Source organism: Odocoileus virginianus, chromosome 17 (assembly GCF_023699985.2).
Source record: "Odocoileus virginianus isolate 20LAN1187 ecotype Illinois chromosome 17, Ovbor_1.2, whole genome shotgun sequence".
NCBI lineage: Eukaryota > Metazoa > Chordata > Mammalia > Artiodactyla > Cervidae > Odocoileus > Odocoileus virginianus.
The window spans coordinates 11695211-11718083 of NC_069690.1; the positions used below are offsets into that span (position 1 = coordinate 11695211).

At 37.8% G+C, this 22873-nt stretch overlaps 1 protein-coding gene and 1 non-coding gene across 2 annotated transcripts in view; one reads left to right on the forward strand and one right to left on the reverse strand.

The window, feature by feature from the left end:
* USP32 (ubiquitin specific peptidase 32) overlaps positions 1 to 22873 on the forward strand; it is a 192070-nt gene that overhangs the window by 73134 nt on the left and 96063 nt on the right. The gene's annotated exons all lie outside the window — the stretch shown is intronic.
* LOC139039258 (U6 spliceosomal RNA) lies at positions 17845 to 17951 on the reverse strand. The gene has a single exon (XR_011492581.1). It is a non-coding gene; the product is annotated as a U6 spliceosomal RNA (small nuclear RNA).

Here is a 22873-nt window from a genome sequence, read left to right on the forward strand (position 1 = left end):
GAGCCACCTGGGAAGCCCAATTTTGTTATTAACTATATTTGATTATAGTCATCCCAGTGTGTGTGAAGTAGTATGTCATTGTGGTTTTGATTTGCATTTTGTTGAATAGTGGTATCCTGAAATAAAGTTTTTATTTTCTTAAAGAAGAGTGTTTGAAAAGAGTAACTGTTCAGGTATCCTGACTAAATACATGAGTGGATCTACAATGTATAGTAAAGGTTTATACATTCTGTGGTATACATGTAAGTGAGAGTTTGTATTTGGCTTGGTTGGCTCAAGCCATTTCAGGGCACTGAAGAATTTGAGGTTTTCTGTATTTCATCAATAGATACTTTTGAAAAAACAGTGAACTTGTTTTGTACCTAGTAGTCACATTTTACTTATTTTTTCTTCTCATAAGGACTTAAATTTTGATATTATTTATTTTTGTTTGTTAACATTATTCAGTAGTCATTTATTGCAAGCTATAGGCCCTTTATCAAAAAGGGGTGACTAATGTTGTGACAAAGTTGAATACAATGTCTCAGAGTTATGAAGAAAGTCATCTCATTAAAATAACACTGAGGTGTTAATAATATAGTTGGTCTTCAAGGAGTTGTCACTCTTAAAAGATGAACTTGTTTTCCCAGATTTCTAATCAGTTGATCTAGGGAAATGAATTCTATTTTTTATTTTTTTGGTTGTTGTATACTTCAATACTAAAATTTCCATTCGGTTCCTGTGTTGAGACTTTCCATCTTTCCGTTCAAGAGTGTTCTCATTTCTTTGGGCTCCTCCAAAATCTTTGGTAAGTCTGATATCTGTCTTGTGTAATTGTTGATTCCTACTGATTGTAGTTTCCTAGTTGAATTGAAACTTTACTGGTTCTTTATATAATGAGTAATTTTGGATTATATTCTAGATATTAAAAAATTTTTTTTTTTCTTCTTTTAAATTTCTGGCTGTGCCATGAAGCTTGTGGGATCTCAGTTCCCCTTCCAGAGGTCAGATCCGGGCTACAGCAGTGAACATGCCAAGTCGTAACCACCAGGCCACCGGGGACTCCCTCTAGGCCTTTTCAGGATTATGTTATGGAACGCTGCATCTCTTTACATACCATGGGGATGTTGCTGCAGTCGACCTTCCAGGTCTTCTAGGTCTTCCAAGTGAGGATTCAACCAACTATGGTCAAAAACACTTGGAAAAAAATTCTAGAAATTTCCGAAAAAGCAAAACTTGAATTTGCCATAGGCTAGCACTTACAATTGTATTTGCAACTATTTACATAGAATTTACATTGTACTAGGTATTATAAGTAATCTAGAGATGATTTAAAAGTGTAGAGAGAATTTCATAGGTTATGGGCAAATACTACTCCTTATTTATTTATTTGGCTTATTTATTTATTTTACTTATTATTTATTTGTTGGGTCTTAGTTGTGGCACACAGACTCTTTAGTTATCGTGCATGAGCTCGGTAGTTGTGACGCTTAGGCTTAGTTGCTCCATGGCGTATGGGATCTTAGTTCCCTGACCAGAGATTGAACCCACAGATTCTTAACCCCCGGACCACCAGGGAAGTCCCATTGCTCCATTATATGTAAGGGACTTGAGCATCCATGGATTTTGGCATCTTCCAAGAGCTTGAAACCAGTCCTTCATGGACACCAAGGGACAACTGTATATTTACTTTTATCATGCTGTGGGTATTGATGGGTTCAAGCTGCAAGTTGCAACCAGTCTTCTTTTGCTTGTGTCAGTGAAGGTTTCACAGCCTTTGCAGTGCTGTTTGGATCTGTACCACATGTGCAGCCCACCCAGTGGACAGTCTGGAACCTGGGTGTTGATCTCTCTTCAATTTGAAATTCTGTTTAGGGTCAGTCCATGCTGGTTAGGGCCACATCCGTGCATGTGCAGTTTGGAGCCAAACCCAGAAGTTCAAAAACATCTTTCCTGAGCTCCTTCCTCCTCTCAATATCCATAATACTTTTCCTTTCTTTGAGCTCCCATTTCTAGTCCTCCTATCAAAGCCAAGCCAGAGGACAACAGAGAGAGGAAAAAACCAATCATGAGAGTTTGTCTCACCCTCTTGGGACTGAGCTACTCTAATTGGAGAGTATGACAGGCTGAATCATGGACCCCCAACTGTCCAGCTAGTTCCTGGAGTCCACATGTGGCGTGTGTCTGTGGAATTGTGGTAATAAATGTGCATGTTCTAAAATGCCAGGTTCATTACTTTACCTGAAAATATTTTTATTTATTTAATTGAAAAAATCTTCCTTGACTACTGGAAATAGGTTTACATAATTATGTATTCTTGGTTGTTTCTCAATTAGAGATTTTCAACAGTGATTATTCTCTGAAAATTTATTGTGTGGGTGGCATTGTGCTAATGATGATATTGAAGGTATTTATAACCTGTCCTCTTTGGTTTTGTAATAAGTATTCTAGTTGCCCTTGTGATTTAGTTGAATAAAATTTGGCTGTTTACACAGTGTTTATCACATCCTCATATAAATTGTTGAGTTGGGTCTTGATATTCCCATTTCACAGAGAGTTATGTAGTATTTACCTATACCTAATAGTTACGTGGCATGGTGTTTAGGTCAGTATAAGCTACCAAAGGTTGTAGGTGAGGGCATGGACTGGCCTAAGTTTCGGATGATTGTGGTCTGAGCCTTCCTGGCTCTTAGCTGGAGGGACAGGTCAAGCTAATAACAGTATAATACTGTAATTTGCTCATTTTTTGTCTCAGTGAGAGGTATTGACTATGAAAGTAGTTCTCAGAAGAGCTGTCCTTACTGCAAATTTTACATTTAAGAAATAAGATTGACAGGAATTGCCTGCTGATCCAGTGGCTAAGACTCCATGCTCCCCATGCAGGGAACCTGGGTATGATCTCTGGTCTGGAAACTAGATCCCACATGCCGCAACCAAGAGTTCTGATGCCGCAACCAGAGCCTGCATGCCACAATGGAAGACATGGCACAGCACCTCCCCCCAAAAAATTCTCTAAGAAAAATAAATAGGGATGACATGCCAGTGGATCAAATAAATCTATTTCCATTTCAAAGGACTTTTAAAAAATCTACAAGAAAAAGTTCCAAGACACTTTTAACAAGATGAAGATGTAGACTGAGGAAGCAAATCAGGCACATGGAACAGAAGAGGTATATGTCAGTTTCTGATAAAGTTCAACAAAATGTTGGTGCCAAGAAAGATCAATTAAGTTGTTTGTTCTTTACTGTCTCTCCATTTGATGCCTGGCACATAGATAATATTAATATTTGTTATGTGGGGTATAATTTTATTACTTTTTTGGCTTTATAAATAATTTCTTTCTTTCTTTTTGGCTCCGCTGTGCAGCATGTGGGATCTTGGTTCCTAACCAGGGGTCAAACCCATGCCCCTTGCATTGGGGGCACAGAATTTGAACCACTGGACAGTGAGGGAAGTCTCAGTTTGATTCTTCTTTTTAATTGGAGAAGTGTTATATTATTTTTTGTTTTCAAATACACTCATGTTGTAAGTGTGTGGATCTTTGTGGAATTTTTTCCCGTGGTCACTTGCCCTCTAGGAGAAAAACTAGCTATTATAGCTAATAGTAGAGAGAAAATATTATGTAGAATACATTTAATAGAAAATTTTTCCTAAAAATTCTTTCTGTGGTACATTTACTCAAATATTAAGATCTGTTCATCCTAAATTTTTTAACTGAAATTTTTAGTAAGATAAATACAGATTCACATGCACTTAATAACAAAGAAAAGAGCACTTAATAACAACACAAAAATATATTTTGCCATTTTTCCATGAAGATAACATTTTCCAAATGCAAGAAAACCACAACCAAGTATTGTCACTGGTATTATCCACTAACCTCATTTTGCTTTCCGTTTGTGTGTGTGTGTGTGTGTGTGTTTAATTCTGTATAGTTTTATAACTGTGTGGGTGCATGTATCTACCACCACAATCAAGATATTAGATAGTTGGTAAAGTCATCAAAGCTTGATAGCTTGATAACCTGTGGGTTTTCTGTTGGTAGAAGTCGCAACATGGAACCGCATGCAGTATGATTTACCACAGTCCATTTATCAGTCTTCCAGCAAAGTTCTTTTGGTTTCTGGTTCTGATTGGTCTGGGGCACTTCTCATGATACCCTTTAGTTCCTAAGAATTGAAGTCTCTCATTCAAGTGTGTTTGGGGATCCTTTCATTTGTCCAAGAGAGCCCTGAAAAAGGGCTGGCAGCTTAATTGTACTGATATTTTGAAAGTGCTGTATTGAATGTTTTTGGACCTAAAAATCGTCCCCATTACTGATTTTTATTGTCTCTTTTTTTTCCCTTATTAGGATCAAGAATATTTTTTCAGTCACCCCTGGGAACCACATTAAGCCCTCACCAGCCTGTTTATTTGGAGGATAATAGGGCATTTATTTCATGTGCTTGAATCCCGAAGAGATACAACCTGGGCTTATTACCATTAGCCTTTTCTCCACTAGGTCACTTGAGAGCATCATGCTATGATGACCAAGGTTGTTTGTTTTATCCTTCTATGGATAATTTTAGCTCAACCCAAAACTGTCAATATCAGAGTTGTATATGATAACATGGTTTGCAAACATTACAGGAGGTACAAATAAAAGTAATTTGTTTATTTGAAACCAAACCTTTCCCTCAGATATTATATGACCGTGAGAGACTTTGGTGCTTGTTTATTAATATTATATGCTGCTTTGCAAATATATCTTTTAATATTATACTTTGAACAAGCACATAATGCTGTTAATGGGGATATTAACTTTGATTACTTGGTAAAAATTGTGTTTGCCTAGTAAATTCACAATTTTTTATCTTTTCATTTAACTTACACATTTGTATATATTACATTTTTCATAATGCAAGTACTAATGTTACTGCCATTTATGAATGAGAAAAAGATACCAAGTCTTAAGGATGTTTGGTTACTTGCCCCAGTATTAAAGCTAATGAGGAGATCCAGGATTCAGGTCTAGGTATCCAAATCCTTATTAGCTACTGTTCTGTGTTGCCTCCCATGGATGATGATAATGACTAAAATGTATGGAGTTATTTACTATGTACCTGGCTTAGGATAATTATTTTATGTAAATTATCTCATTTAATTTTCACCATACTATGTGACTGGTGTTATTATTAATAGCACCATGGAGGTTCTGTTAGTCCCATTATCTAGACTAGCAAATTGAAGTTACATAATTTATATGACCAGACAACTCCTAATTAGAAGAGCTAAGATTTGACCCCAGATCTTTTTGGTTCCAGAGTTGGTAACAATTATGTTTCACTAAAAACTTACTGCAGTTGCAAGAACGTATGTTTATTTGTCATGTTAATTTTTTTACCCTCATAAGATGCACAACACTGTCTTCTATTGAAAAACTGCCTTCTCTGGTGACCATGGCTTCATTTTTTATATGATTTATATCCCTGTCAGTATGATATGGCCAGTGAGGACAATTAGAAAATATATTTTTTTTTTCTTGTTCTCTTTCTGTACTTTTAAACAAATGATGCATTCTCATGGTTCAAAATTTATAAAAGAACAGACAGTGAAAAAAATCTCCTTTCCACTCAGTCCCCTAAGGCACCTCATTTTCCTTCCCAGAAGGAAGAATATTTCTTTCCAGGATTTTTTTTTCCTTGGCCTAGTGTGTAGCTTGTGGAATCTTAGCTACTTGACCCAGCCCCCGGCGGTGAACCCAGTCCCCTGACAGTGGAAGCGTGGAGTCCTAACCACTGGACCAACCGCCAGGGAATTCCCTCTTACTGATTTTTGATATATCCTTTTAAGAGTAAAGATGTATCTTAGAAGTATGAATTGGGATATTTACTCCATTTTTTAAAAAATTGCCATCACAGCAGTTTCTTTAAATTTCCAAAACAGTTTGTTATCCTGGAATTTACAAAATCTAACTCTTGGGATTTTTTTTGTTTGTTTTGGTAAGAACACTTAAGTTCTAACAAATTTGAATTAGTAGTATATAATGTATTAATAGTGTTATCAACTATATTCATGTTGTACGTTAGGTTCTCAGACGTGCTTCTTCATCTTATAGCTGAGAAGTCTGTGCCTTTCCTTGGGGGAACAAGGACCCCCAAGCCTTGGTAACTACTTTTCCACTCGGTTTCTAAGAGTTTGACCTTTTTTTATTTCCCTTGAAAGATTTCACATGTCAGTGACACCAGAATTTTTCTTTCCCTTTCTGGTTTATTACTTGTAGTATAGCGCCCTCAAGCTTTATCCATGTTGCTGAAAATGACAGGATTTTCTTCTTTCTTGGGGCTGAATAATACTCCATTGTAAATGTATGTGTGCTTAGTCGCATCTGACTCTGTGACCCCATGGACTGTAGTCTGCCAGGCTGTTTTGTCCATGGGATTTTTCAGATAAGTATACTGGAGTGGGTTGCCATTTTCTCTTCAAGGGGATACCACATCTTTATTCATTTATCTGTTGATGGATACTTAAGTTGTTTACATATCTTGGCTATTGTGAATAATACTTGCTGCATTGAAAGTGGGAGTACATATATGTCCTGACACCCTGTTTTTGATTCCTTGGATATATTCCCAGAAATGGGATTGCTGGATTATATGGTAATCCTATTTTTAACTTTTTGAGGAACCACCATACTGTTTCCATAATGACCGCACCAATTTACATTCCTGCCAATAGTGCCCTGGGGCTCCATTTTCTCCACAGCCTCACCACTTTGTTTCTTTCCCAGTTTTATCAAGATACAAATTGACATACAGCATTGAAGGTGTACAGCATAATGATTTGACTTACATATTTCTTGAAATGTTGCCACAGGAAATTTAAACGTCATTCTATATAGATATCAAAAAGAAAAAAAATTTTTAAGACCTCTTTCAGTTTGCTCTCTTGACAACTTTCATGTACACCATATAGCAATGTCTCATATCTTTTAATGACAGCTATTCTAACAGGTGTGAGGTGATATTTTCTTGTGATTTGATTTGTATTTTCCTAATGACTAGTGGTGTACCTAATAGACCTGTCGGTCATTTGTATGTCTTTGGAAGAATGTCTATATTCCATTCCTCTGTCCTTATCCAAACCTGGTTTCCTTTTTGTTTTGTTTCTTTTGGTTATTGAGTTCTTTATATATTTTGGATATTAACCCCTTATCATATCATGACTTGCAACTGTTTTTCCCGTTGCTTCGTTGTCTTTTCATTTTGTTATTGATCTCCTTTGCTGTGCGTAAGCATTGTAGTTTGATGTAGTTATTTATTTTTGTCTTTGTTGTCTGGAATGAATGTGTGTTTGGGTTTGTGTGGTGGTTCTCAAATTGCCTGGTGATAAGATATCCCAGAATGTTATTTATTTGTTGAATGCATATTTTTGGCTACTGGGGGAAATAGGAATATAAGAATATCTTGGCACAAAGACATCTCAGTTCTTTAAAATGGCATTTTAGAGCCCATATATTCTTAAGTGTAGCTACAAGGGAGCAGTTGCATATGACAGTGCCTTGCTGGTTCTCTTAGTTTCGCTGTTGACTTCCCTCCAGGTTTATTTTTACCAGTAACCAGTGTACATGTGTGCAGAAAGAGCACTGTATGCTCAATTACTTCTCTTTTTAAAAATTTGTTTTATTAATGTATAGTTGCTTTACATCACTGTATTAGTTTCTAGTATACAGTAAAGTATTCAGTTATACTTCTGTTAGGTTGGTGCAAAAGTAATTGGGGTTTTGCATTAATTTTGCCATTTGATATTGAAATACATTCTTAAATAGATGTGGTTTCATGATACATTATTTTAATGCACATTTCTTGCTTTTATGTTTTTTGCTAATGAATTATTACTTCTGTTTATTTTATGTTTATTTGAGACTAGGGAAATAATGTTAGACAACAAGCAAATTCGAGCGATTTTGTTACTCAAGTTCAAAATGGCTCATAAAGCAGCAGAGACACCTTACAACATCAACGTGTTTGGCCCAGGAGCTGCTAATGAATGTACAGTGCAGCAGTGGTTCAAAAAGTTTTGCAAAGAAGATGAGAGCCTTGAAGATGAGAAGTATAGTGGCCGGCCATCAGAAATTGACAACACCCAACGGAGAGCATAACTTCAACAAGCTAACCTTCTTACAACTTACATGAGAAGTTGCTCAAGAACTCAACTTTTGATCATTCTAAGGTCATTTGGCATTTGAAGCAAATTGGAAAGGTGAAAAAGCTCGATAAGTGGGTGCCTCATGAGCTGACCACAAATCAAAAAAAAAATTGTTTTGAAGTGTCATCTTCTTTTATTCTACGCAACAAGGAACCATTTTGTGATCGGATTGTGATGTGCGATAAAAAGTGGATTTTATGCAGCTACCAGTGATGACTGACTCAGCACTTGGACTGAGAAGAAGCTCCAGAGCACTTCCCAAAGTCAAACTTGCTCCCCAAAAAAGGGTCATGGTCACTGTTTGGTGGTCTGCTGGCTGTCTGATCCACTACAGCTTTCTGAATCCCAGTGAAACCATTACATCTGTGAAGTATGCTCAGCAAATCAATGAGATGCCCCCAAAACTGCAACGTCTGCCACTGGCATTGATCAACAGAAAGGGTCCAGTTCTTCTCCACGACAATGTGTGACTGCATGTTACATATCCAATGCTTCGAAAGCTGAACGAATTGAGCTATGAAGTTTTGCCTCATCCTCCATATTTACCTGACATATCACCAACCAATTACTACTTCTTCAAGCATCTCAACAACTTTTTGCAGGAAAAATGCTTCCACAACTAACAGTATGCAGAAAATGCTTTCCAAGAATTTGTCAAATTCCTAAACAAGGATTTTTATGCTCCAAGAATAAACAAACTTACTTCTCATTGACAGAAATGTATTTACTGTAATGGTTCCTATTTTGACTAATAAAGATGTGTTTGAGCCTAGTTATAATGATTTCAAATTTGGGGTCCAAAACTGCTATTACTTTTCACCAACCTAATAGATAATAGTATCATACTCATTACTTCTTGACTTGAACTGATTCCTGAATGAGAATAAGACATGGAAAAAGGATAACCAAACATGTTAGTATCTTGCTTGCTTGATCAATCTTCAGAGGAATGGTAGTCTAGGTTCTGGAAATGTGATTTTAGATAGATGTATTATCAAGGACACTTCTGGCATGTAGGGACTTGATTATTTCCTCTGTGGCTATTCCAACTGCTCACTTTTTCTTTAGCTTTCTTTTGTCTGATTAATAATCTCAGCAGTGGGACTTCCCTGGTGGTCCAGTGGTTAAAAATCCACCTTGCAATGCAAAGGACACTGGCTCAGTCCCTGGTCCAGGAAGACCCCACATGCTGTGGGGCAGCTAAGCCTGTGCACCTTAGTGCCTGAGCCCATGGGCTGCAACTGCTGATGCCCACACACCCTGGAGTCGGGGCTCTGCAACAAGAGAAGCCAATGCACTGAGAAGCCCAGGTACCAAGCTGCAGAGTAGCACTCCACTCAGAGCAACCAGAGAAAGCCCAGGACAGCAGCAAAGAACCAGTGCAGCCAAAAACAAAATTAAAAAAAACAAACAAACAAAAAAAAACATCTGAGCAGTGGGGACTGCATAGGGCCAGGGTAAAGAGGAGAAATGGACTGAGACATTCATATTGTCTTTTTATTTCCTTTTCACCACATAGTGTACGATATTTGTAAATAATGACTGCATTCTTATACTTAGCCCCTAAACTTATTTAGTTCATAACACAGATGAAATGAATATGTTCACAGTCGTATACTTTTAAAGTGTTTTTTAAATTATTGTTACTTACTCAGTATTTTAACCATGTTATAATTTATGTAGAATTCATGGGGTTAACCAGGGAAATCTGATCATTGGTTATGAAGGAAAATGCATTCTGAATTCTAAGCAATTCTCTCCATAAGGTGTAGTTTGTGAGTGGGGAATGATTTCCTTCTTTCTTAATAACTAAATAACTTAATAATTAATTGCTTGAGTTGTTTTAAGAGCTACTTATATGTGAAATCATACACATGGCTTTTTGTGTAATGTTTTTAGCATTCATCCACATTGTATGTGTTAGAACGTCATTTCTTTTAATGGCTGAATAATATTCCATTGTAACTGATAACTTGCTTATTTTTTAATTAGTTTTTGGCTGTGCTGGGTCTTCATTGCAATGCATTAGCTTTCTCTAGTTGCAGTGAGCAGGGGCTTCTCTCTAGATGCAGTGCTCGGGCTCCTCATTTTGGTGACTTCTCTTGTTGTGGAGCCTGGGCTGTAGGCACTCAGTCTCAGTGGTTGCGGTACATGGGCTTAGTTGCCCTGTGGCATGTGTGATCTTCCCGGACCAGGGATTGATCACATGTCCCCTGCATTGGCAGGCAGATGTCAACCACTGGACCACCAGGGGAATGCAATAACTTTTAGTAACGGTCAGTTTTATCTCAAACATCCTTCTCTGTTTAACATTTCTCTTATGTTGTTAAAGTTTTTGTGTCTTGCTAAGTGTTAGATGTTATAAACTGATGTGACACATCACCTTGAAAATGTAAAATATCATTAATTCAGTGAAATTTTTGCTTTTCATTTACCCCCTTTAATTTGGGGCATTGAAACAGATCTGTATAGTCACCTGACATAGTCCCAGCCTCATTTTCCGGTTCTAGAGATAGGGATGGAGATAGAAGTCACTGGGAATTTTGGCATGTTATCATGAATCCGTTTTTTTTGCTGTCACCACTAGAACCCCCCATTGGAAATTTACTACTACTCAGAGGTGGAATTCAACTATTTGAATTGCAAAATGGGAACCTGAACAAGTCCTTTTCCCCTACTGCTCCTTAACCATAGTTGATATGCATACTGGTTAATCCCATGCTGTTCTCTAAATGGAATTAGATTAGTGTACAGTAAGAGAATATTCTTTAATCACTACCATGCAGCATAAAATTGTATTAGCTTAAGCAAAAAGGTCATAGCTTTGTTGGCTAAAATTTCCAAGCTTGATCTTGTTCTTCTATCCTCACATATAATTCTGACTTTTTAAAAAATCCTGAATACATTACATTTAATCTTGTTGCATTTAGCCTTGTGTTCCTGCCTAAGATGAAGTTAATTCTGTATTCAATTACCTATTTTATTAGTCATTCATTCCTCCCAGCTTTGTCTTTTATGAAATTAATACACATGCCTTCTATGTCATAATCCAAATCACTGATTTGTTGTTGTTGTTCAGTCGCTAAGTCATGTCCAACTCTTCGTGACCCCAGGGACTATAGCACACCAGGCTCCTCTGTCCTTCACCATCCTCCCAGAGTTTGCTGAAATTCATGTCCATAGCGTCAGTATTGCTAGCCAACCATCTCATCCTCTGCTGCTCCCTTCTCCTTTTGCCTTCAGGCTTTTTCAGCATCAGGGTCTTTTCCAGTGAGTCGGCTCTTCGCATCAGGTGGCCACAATATTGGAGCTTCAGCTTCATCATCAATCCTTCCAGTGAATATTCAGGCTTGATTTCCTTTAAGATTGACTGGTTTGTCACCTTGCAGTTCAAGGGACTGTGCAAGAGTCATCTCCAACAAAAAGTGTTTAATAGTTGGCAGGTTGGCACTTCTTTAGACCTATTTTTTCCAAAAAGATGTAGAATTTTAATCAACACTCTTTTGTATTTGAGTTTCAATGAAATTTGCATGACCCTAACTCTTAATTATTCAGTCCACAATTTATTATCTAAAATGTGTTGTTATTGATATGAGACATTGTCAAAAACTTTCCTAAATAAAGTCAGCATGTTCATCTTAATTCTTATTAGTTAATTTAATCATTGTACCATTTTAATTTTCTGGAACATGATCTTTGTCATAATATGGACTGTAATTAACTTTTTTATAACTTCTAGGCTAGCTTTATAGCTAGGTATATGAAGAAATTGGTTTACTCTTATGTGATCTCTTAAAGGGAAAGATATTTTTTAAAATTTTACTTTTCAGCTTTTTTTTGTCTGGTTTTCTTTTTGTTTTTGGCTGCACTCAGTCTTCATTGTATGTCCTCTGAAGGGGATGACAGAGGATGGGATGGTTGGATGGCATCACCAACTTGATGGACATGAGTTTGAGCAAGCTCTGGGTGTTGGTGAAGGACAGGGAAGCCTGGGATGCTGCAGTCCATGGGGTCACAAAGAGTTGGACACGACTGAGCAACTGGACTGACTGACATTTTTTTTAAATTTTAATTTTCAGCGTTTTTTCTTCTGTTTTTCTTTTTGGCCGCACTGAGTCTTTGTTGTGCGTGCAGTCTTTGTCTAGTTGCCCTGAGTCGGGGCTACCCTTCCCTGGGGTGTGAGGGCTTCTCATGCGGCGGCTCCTCTTGTTGAGGAGCGCAGGCTCTAGGCGTGCAGACTCCGTAGTTCTGGTGCGTGGGCTTAGTTGCCTTGCAGCACGTGGGATCTTCCTGGACCAGGGATTTAACACTTGTTCTCTGCATAAGCAGGCAGATTCTTAACCACTGGACCACCAGGGAATTCCTCCACATTAATATTTTTAAAAGTAAGCAATTTTTTTTGGTCACACAGTGCTGCTTGCTGGATCTTAGTTCCCCACCACAGATCAAACCCGGGCCCCCTCCAGTGGAATCTTGGAGTCCTAACCACTGGACCTTAAGGGAATTCTCATAAAAATTCGCTTTTATAGAGATTTGAATGAATCCTTTTTCAAAATAGGTGTAGAAAAATATAAGAATTGATATATTCAGTTATTATTAGAAGATTGTTTCATTTACTTGAAAATAGTTGCTTCTTATGTTATGGTAAATCAAAGAATATGTCAAGTTGACCTTTTGTCAGTGCTATAGATTGTTTATTTTTCCAAATTAAACATTCATCTCATTATTTCAGGAGAATCTGAAGCATAAGATTAATTCAAGTCTAAAATTGATTTTGCTAAGATTTCTGTATAAGATTCAAAATCATTTGAAGTAAAAACAAGTGGTATAAATTTGATCTAAAAGGAACTACTTAAGGAGAAAACAAATGATTTGTCTATTATAATTATCTTTGAAAATGTGTTTTTCTAATAGCATTTATATAAAGAGGAATAGTGAGTGCTGAATAGCAGTTAATAGTCACATAGAATCCCTGCCCCTTGTATAACTTACATTTTTCTCAGGAGAGACAGATAATAAGTAAAACATACAAAGTGAAAAACTGCCAGTCTTTTAAAACTCCCAAATAACTATATTTTGTGTAATTTCAGCTTTCCTTTAAGACAACATAAACAGAAGGATATATGTCATTAGTTCTTTTGATCCTAAGCAGCCAGAGAATCCAGTTTCCTGAAGTAATGGGTTATAAGTAATACAAGGCTTCCTCAATGGCTCAGGCGGTAAAGAATCCACCTGCAATGTAGGAGATGCAGGAGATGGGGGTTCGAGCCTTGTTTTGGGAACATCCCCTGAAGGCGGTGGCAGCCGACTCCAGCATTCTTGCCTGGAAAATCCTATGGATAGAAGAGCCTGGTGGCTACAGCCCATAGGGTTCAAAGGACTCTGACACAACTGAGCATACACGAAGACAGAAATCTTAGACTACTGCTATGTGTGGTTTCAACACTGAATTCAGAGTTCACATTCGGACGAAGGGAATGGACTTCAGGAACTTCAAAATTGTCTAGGATCTTATGTATTTTAATTATTAGTATGTCCCATGAATCTACTCCTAATTTCTTGTAGTTGTAACATTTTAATGGAAAGTAGGTTTGCACAATGGGACTCTAGCTGCTGATAAACCTGAATACTGGGGTGAAATGTCTATTTTCTTAAGAGCACTCAATAATTCAAAAAATATTTGTTGTCTGTAATGTATGAAGCACTAAAAGATTTATTGCAATCTTTAAGATCTAGCAGAAGCATAAAGAAATAAAGCAGACTGAAGCATTTTGTTTTTTGAATGTGCAACTGCGGTTTTTGAAATTTTTATTTATTTATTTATGACTGCTTTGGGTCTTCGTTGCTGTGCAGGCTTTTCTCTGGTTGCCTGAGAGCAGATGCTGCTCTTTGTCGCGGTGCTTGGTTTTCTCATTGCCATGGCTTCTCTCATTGCAGGGCACGGGCGTGCAGGCCTCAGTAATTTTGACACATGGGCTTGTTAGCAGTGGCTCTTGGACTCCAGAGCACAGTCTCAGTAGTTGTGGCACTGGGTTTAGCTGTCCCGTGGCATGTGAGATCTTCCTGGCATGCATTCATGGTTAGTGACTCAGTCATGTCCATCCATGTTGTAGCAGATTGCAAAATTTCATTCTTTTTTATGGCTGAGTAGCATTCCATTGTGTATATGTAGGTATATACACACACCCCACATCTTTATCCATTCATCTGTTAATGAATACTTAGGTTGCTTCCATATCTTGGAAGCATTATTGTAATAATGCTATGAACATTAGGATACTTGTATCTTTTTGAATTAGTGGCTTTGCTTGGCAATGTCAAATCTTTGGCACTTAACATATCAGAAAGAGCTCTGTAAGTCAGTAGTGTAGTAATGGAGGGCATGCTCATTACTCATGCAATTAGGTACTTGGCCCAAAAGTGGTGACTGTCATTTCTCTATATAACCTTTTAGCCAGAAGTCATTACACAGCCCTGTTCATCTGCAAGAAGCATGAAGGAAATGTCTCCATGCCTTATGTCCCCAAGGAAAGGGGAACTATGTTTGTGAGAGCATCAGAAGTCTCTTTTACAAATATCTAGGTCCAGTATTCTCATGCTTTATGTTCTCAGAGCATAAAAAAGAAAATTTTTACTTATTTGGCTATGCCAGATCTTAGTTGCGGCACACGGGCTCTTCCATCTTCATTGCAGCATTTGTGTTCTTTGAGTTGCAGCATGCGGGATCTTTATTTGTGGCATGCGAACCCTTAGTTGTGGCATAAGGGATCTAGTTCTCCAACCAAGGATTGAACTCGGGCTGCCTGCCTTGGGAGCACTGAGTCTTAGCCACTGGACCACCAGGGAAATCCCTAGATTCCCTTTGGAAGTTATCCTTTAGAATTATCTTCTTGTTATCCTACTTCTCTGTTACCTGAGTTCAGTAATGTCCTATACATTGTTAATATTGAAATATTTAATCTATCAAAGGCAGTCATTAACTTAGTTGGAGATTAAATGGAAAAGACTGTATATATGTGGGAGTATTAGTATACATTATTCTGGGTTTTACTTTCCTAGATCTGTCCACTGAAAAGTTTGAGAAACAGTCAGTAATACCCAAGCAGCAAGCACCCTTAGTATCCTGATTGTGATCTCTAAATAGAACTTCCCACTTAAAAGAACCAGACTGCTTTGGGGAAATGTCTGATTCTAGGTTTGGGTCCGGAAATTTATAAAGTGAGCTTAGAACATCTTGTACCAGAAAGGAAGGAAAGTGTCAGACAATACTTAGAGTCATAAAAAATGGATTCAGGAGCCAATTTGAAGAACAGTCTTCCTCTACAAAGGGATAGGGAAATTGATCATGGCTAAATGAAGTATGAGTGTAAGGAAATTGAAACATATCAAATATATTTTAAACATTACCCTTTTAAAGGGGATTAAGGGAGAATGGAGACGTGTATATGTGTGGCTGAGTTCCTTTGCTGTTTATCTGAAATTGTCACACATTGTTAATCAGCTATACCCCAACAAAATAAAAATTGCAAAAGAAAATAAATACCCCTTTTGGATACAGATTTCTAAGACCAATCCCAGATTCATGATTCATAGGAAGGGCTCCTAGGACTGAGCATAGTCATACTCAACTATTCTGTTTCATTATCACAAAAGGATACAAAGCAAAATCAGCAAAGAGAAAAGGAATATGGGGCAAAGTCTGGAAGAGACCAGGTGTAAGCTTCTTCCATTCCTCTTCTGGAGAGGATATACTTAGTTTCTCTAGCAGTAAGTTGTGACAACAGGTGTGAAATGTTATCACCAGGGACGCTCTTTAGAGAGACATGCATTGCTTAGGGCTTTTATTGGTCACCTGGACACCTACTTACCACAGGCCAAAATTCCAAACTTCCAAAAGAAAGCAGATGTTGAGCATAAACCACATTGTTTTCATAAACAGTTTTGGCAGTTAACCTCATTTAACATTTAGGGAGCAGTTAGATTCAGGAAGTCTCCCCAAAATCCAAGTTCACAGATACCAGTCAAGAGCCAAACTTGAAAATGGATTTAAGGATAACAGTCTCAGGTAGTCTTTATTTTCTTCTTTCTGCACAGATACCTCTGAAAGATGCTGGGATATTTTAAAAACTGATTAATGAAGGAAAAGAAGTGCATCTCAGGGTAACCAAAAAGAGTGATAAGAAGTCATTATGTGCCTCCTGATGAAAATACAATAGCGCCAACTGGGAGATGGTTCTTGGCAAAAAATATAATTTAAACGTGATCAGTTTTCTGGGTCTAACTGCTTATTTACAGGAACTACAGAGGACAGACAATACAGTCATCAAAATGTCGACCCTGGGAAACTCCCCAGGACAGATGTCTTTGTTTCTTTAGCGAATCAATTGTGTTGAAAAAGAGAGGGAGAGAGAAAGAAAACCTACAGATCCAGAGAGTTAAGAGACTAGCAATCAATTATGTATTTTAGATCTTAAGTTAAAAAAAAAAATGAGATAGTAGGAGAAATTTGAATACTAACTAGATATTTGATGATACTAAGGAATTTTTGTTAGTGTTGTCTCAGTCCATTTTTAGGCTGCTATAATGATACCATGTTCTGGGTAGGTTATAAACAGAAGTTTATTTCCCATAGTTCTGGAGGCTGAGAATTTCAGGATTAAGGTGCCTGCAGATTCTGTGTCCGGTGAGGGCCCACTTCTGGTCATAGATGGCCATCTTTTTGCTGTGTCCTCCAGCGGCTGGAGAGGTAAAGGAGCTTTCCGAGGCCTCTCATGTATGAGAGTACTGGTCCCCTGAGGACCCCAACTACTGAGCTCACATGCTGCAACTGCTGCGGCCCGTGCGTCCCAGAGCCTGCGCTCTGCGACAGGAGAGGCCGCCACAAAGAGAAGCCCGTGCGCTGTGACTGGGGAGTAGCCTCTGTTCGCTGAAACAAGAGAAAGCCTGCTCAGCAACGAAGACCCAGGGCAGCCAAAAATAAGTAAATTTAAAAAAAAAAGACCACCCATCCCACTGATAAGGGCTTTGCCCTCATCACCTCCTGAAAGTCCCATTACTGGGTTTCAACATAGGAATTTGGGAAGAGAGGGTTTTTTTAGTTGTGATAATGATATTATGTGTTATATTTTAAAAGTATCTTGTGGAGAGAGACAATATTTTCATATCAAATTAAGATAAGCTGTAACAAGTTTTAAAATTTTATTTACTTATAAAAAATTTTTTTTGTAATGGAAAAATAGTTGATTCATAATGTGTTAGTTTTTGGTATATAGCACAGTGATTCTATACACACACACTATTTTATATTCTTTTACAAGACATTGAATATAGTTCCCTGTGCTGTACAGTAAGACTTTGTTGTTTATCCATTCTATGTGTAATAGTTTGCATCTGCTAATTCAAAACTGCCAATCCATCCCTTCTCCCCTCCCACTGTTGACAACCGCAAGTCTGTTTCCTGTTTCTGTGAGTCTGTTTCTGTTTCATAAATAAGTCCATTGTGTCGTGTTTTTTATTTTTTAAAATCTCTTCTTTGGCCACACTGTGCCGCTTGTGGGATCTTAGTTCCTCAACCAAGGACTGAACCTGGGTCCTCAGCATTGAAAGCATGGAGTCCTAATCACTGGGCTGTCAGGGAATTTCTTGTGTCATATTTTAAATTCCACTTATAAGCGATACCATAGTATGAAACCTGGCATGAATTTGCATGTCATTCTTGCGCAGGGGCCATTCTGATCTCCTCTGTATCATTCCAGTTTTAGTACATGTGCTGCTGAAGTGAGCACTGCAGGTGGTTTTTGTTTTTATTCAGGCACACAGTTAAGAGTTTGTTGTTGTTTAGACATTTCTAGAAAAATCAATTTTTCACCAACAAACTTAGATCAGCTAAATTTGATGTAAGAAGACTAGGTTTGATAGTTCAGAAAGTTTTGATGTGAATAAAACCCAGCTGACAATCAAATATCTATTAAAAATTTAAATGGAAAAATTAGATTCTCTTGAAAATTATATAAAATGAATGAAAATTTGAAGATATTAATTTGGTTCTTTTGACTGTGAATCAAAATCGTTTAAAAAATGTAATATTGTTTACTCAGGAAAAATTGTATCCAAGGGAGAAGCCATGAGCTCATCAATGCTGAATTAATTCTTACTGATAAACAGAATGGAGTCAGGCTCCAGTCTGCCTTCTGCCCTAAGAGTAGCCTTTCTCACACAGGGGCTGCTCTTCCACCTGGGTTCTAGAATGAGAAGACATGTGACACATAGCCTCATAGGACTGGAACTAAGGCTCAGATAGTTCAGTGATTTGCCCAAGATCACGTAGCTGGTAAATTAGTAAAGCCTGGCTTCAACTCAGGAATGCCTGACCCCAAAGGCAATGCTATGAAACAATTTGCATCACTTACTGCTTTCCCCTAGGAATAGTGGTGTATCCTTGTACTTTATGTCCAAAAGATGCTAAAAGGAGGACGAGGATCGTAGAACATCAGTTAAAACATGGCACAGTCTTTCCTTCACACTGGACACCTACGTACATCTGCCTTTTAAACCTTCTAACGATATGGAGAGGGTTAAGTTCTTCGTATATTATAGTATAAGTCTTTCTCTTTTAAAATGCAGACTAATTCCCCAGTCTTTTCAACTAATCATATTATTTACTGGATGATATCATTGTCTGAAAAGAGGCTAGTGAGATCATTACCATAAGCGTCAATTTTACACATTAGTGTAACAGTATGCCAAAGTCTCAATCCAGATGTTAACGGCTACCAAATGTTTAAGAAAATATGTTTTTTATTCTTCTTCATTTTTAATAGCTACAGAAACTTATTAGAGGGATTTTAAAATAAAGATCTTATAACAGATTATAGTAATAAGTTAACACCTAACCTTTTCAAAAGTAGCATCAAAGTTGCTTATCCTGTACAGCCTCTCTCAGTGGATCCTAAGGACAGTGTAATGAGCGCGGCACTTAATATTTCATTAATGTTAGAGTATTGTCAGTTATAAGGTGACTGTTGATATAAAAATAACTTCTGCAGAGTGAATGAAAGATATTACACATTTAATGTTAGATGCATAATGATTTCTGGAACATTAATAAAAGGTGGAAAATACATTCATCTTAGAATTCAGGGGATATGGTAATTTTCTTGGGCCTGCCTTCATCATCTGTTAAATGAACTTTTGAACTTTGTGGTTTTAGAAAGTTATTGCTGTTCTTATATTTTGGGTATGAGGGACCACTGTATTCATTCCAGCATTCCATCCAGATGTATTCAAAACAAAATCTACAATTTACAGATACTTGCAAAACTGAAAAATCATATCTTACTCAGACTTTCTTGGTTAAGTTTACTTTTACGACTTTGCTGTCTTTGTATAAAAGCCAGTGAAGTGACCACATTATCAAGTTAAAGTGAAAGAAAGGGATGCCAAAAACATAGTGTCTGTAGATGGGGTTTGTGAATACTTTGAAATTTCTTTTGTTTAATCTTCAGTATATTTGACCAAAATGGTGTACATCCTGCTGGTGATATTTTTCATTTTATATGCTAGAGAATGTGTATAATGGTACTGTGGAACAGTGAAGGGGTTAAGAGTTCAGTGTTGGGAACCTTGGTTTCAACCTTGACCCTGCTACTTCATTGATGTATGACTTGGGAAAGGTTATTTCAGTCTCCTTGGGCTCTAGTTTTTCTCAGCCATAAAATAGGGACACCAGTAATATCTTCCCCGTGGAATCATCTTGAGGCTTAATACTGGTGAAGCAAAGCACTTGGATTAATACCAGACTTCCCTGGTGGCTCAGGTGGTAAAGAATCTGCCTACAGTGTGGGAGACTGGGTTCAGTCTCTGGGTCAGGAAGATCCCTTGGAGAAAGGAACGGCAACCCACTCCTCCAGTATTATTGCCTGGAGAATCCCATTAACAGAAGAGCCTGGCGGGCTACAGTCTGTGGGGTTGCAGAGAGTCAGACATGACTGAGCAACTAACACAATAATAGTTATATGCCTTATAATAGCCATTTAAATGTATTAACTATTGTTTTTATAATAATTTATTAATGGAGTTGATGTTGGGTTAAACACTGTGCTGTGATTAATTTCTCACTGACTGGCAATGTGAAGACTGAGCCACAACATGGTATAACATTTTAGAATACAGTAGTAAACTTCCAATTCCTCTGTCCCATGTTCTATTGTCATGTGTTTTACATATGCTATAAACACATTAAAATTGTACTGTTATTCCTTCCCTAGTAGCTCAGCTGATAAAGAATCCGCCTGTGATGCAGGAGACCCGGATTCGATTCCTGTCTCAGGAAAATCCTCTGGAGAAGGGATAGGCTACCCACTCCAGTGTTCTTGGGCTTCCCTGGTGGCCCAGGAGGTAAAGAATCCACCTGCAATGAGGGAGACCTGGGTTTGATCCCTGGGTTGGGAAGATGCCCTGGAGAAGGGAACAGCTACCCACTCTAGTATTCTGGCCTGGAGAATTCCATAGACTGTATGGTCCATGAGGTGGCAGAGTCGGACATGACTGAGCAACTTTCACTTTCTTTATTTCATTAGCCAGCCAATTATCTTTTAAACCAGTGAAAAATAAGGAAATTTCATATTTACTTTCATTTATTTCCTATTTCCTACTCATTTTTCTTTGTGTTGATACAGTTATTTTGTTTGATAACTTATTTCCTTCAACCTGAAGTACTTTCTTTCACCCTTTTATGTAGTATACGTTTGCTTCTCTGTTTTTATTTTCCTGAAAAAGTCTACTTTTTCTTTTTAAAAGGTATTTTCACTGGGAATAGAATTCTCAGCTTTTTTTTTCTGTTTTTAATTGCTGTAGAATTGTCATTCCACTGCTGTGTGGTTTATGTAGTTTTCAATGAGAAATGTTTTTCTCAATGTGATGCATCCTTTTTCCTCTGGCTGCCTTAAAGGTTTTCTTTTTATTTTTGCTTTGAATAGCTTGGATATGATTTGTCTAGCTGGTTTTGGGGAGTTAAAACTGTGATTGTCCTACCTGTTCTCTGAACAACTTATATCTGTGGTTTTGTGTCTTTATTTTATTTTATTTTTCCATTTATTTTTATTAGTTGGAGGCTAATTACTTTACAATATTGTAGTGGTTTTTGCCATACATTGACATGAATCAGCCGTGGATTTACATGTGTTCCCCATCCTGAACCCCCTCCCACCTCCCTCCCCATCCCATCCCTCTGGGTCTTCCCAGTGCACCAGCCCTGAGCACTTGTCTCATGCATCCAACCTGGGCTGGTGCTGTTCACCCTTGGTAGTATACTTGTTTCAATGCTGTTCTCTCAGAACATCCCACCCTCGCCTTCTCCCACAGAGTCCCAAAGTCTGTTCTCTACATCTGTGTTTCTTTTTCTGTTTTGCATATAGGGTTATCGTTACCATCTTTTTAAATTCCATATATGTGCATTAGTTTCCTCGGTGTGTATGCCCAGAAGTGGGATTGCTGGGTCATATGGCAGTTCTATTTCCAGTTTTTTAAGGAATCTCCACACTCTTCTCCAGCGGCTCGGGCCTGGTACACTGGGAAGACCCAGAGGGATCAGGTGGAGAGGGAGGTGGGAGGGGGGACCGGGATGGGGAATACATGTAAATCCATGGCTAATTCATTTCAATGTATGACAAAAACCACTGCAATGATGTAAAGTAATTAGCCTCCAACTAATAAAAATTAAAAAAAAAATTCCATATATATGCATTAGTATACTGTATTGGTCTTTATCTTTCTGGCTTACTTCACTCTGTATAATGGGCTCCAGTTTTATCCATCTCATTAGAACTGATTCAAATGAATTCTTTTTAATGGCTGAGTAATATTCCATTGTGTATATGTACCACAGCTTCCTTATCCATTCGTCTGCTGATGGGCATCTAGGTTGCTTCCATGTCCTGGCTATTATAAACAGTGCTGCGATGAACATTGGGGTACACGTGTCTCTTTCAGATCTGGTTTCCTTGGTGTGTATGCCCAGGAGTGGGATTGCTGGGTCATATGGCAGTTCTGTTTCCAGTTTTTTAAGGAATCTCCACACTCTTCTCCATAGCGGCTGTACTAGTTTGCATTCCCACCAACAGTGTAAGAGGGTTCCCTTTTCTCCACACCCTCTCCAGCATTTATTGTTTGTAGACTTTTGAATAGCAGCCATTCTGACTGGCGTGTAATGGTACCTCATTGAGGTTTTGATTTGCATTTCTCTGATAATGAGTGATGTTGAGCATCTTTTCATATGTTTGTTAGCCATCTGTATGTCTTCTTTGGAGAAATGTCTGTCTAGGTCTTTGGCCCATTTTTTGATTGGGTCATTTATTTTTCTGGAATTGAGCTGTAGGAGTTGCTTGTATATTTTTTAGATTAATCCTTTGTCTGTTTCTTCATTTGCTATTATTTTCTCCCATTCTGAAGGCTGTCTTTTCACCTTGCTTATAGTTTTTTTCACCTTGCTTACAGTTTTTGTGTCTTTATTAGTTTTGGAAAATTCTCAACCTTTATCTTTTCAGCTATTCTGTTCCATTCTCTTTTACTTCTTGGATTTCAGTTGCATGTATGTTAAATCATTTGGTATTTTCTCACAGCCTTTGGATTTTCTGTTTTGTTCCCTCCCATCTCCATACGTCTCCCCCTGTGTTTTGTTTGGATAATCTCTAACTTGAGCCTGATGAGT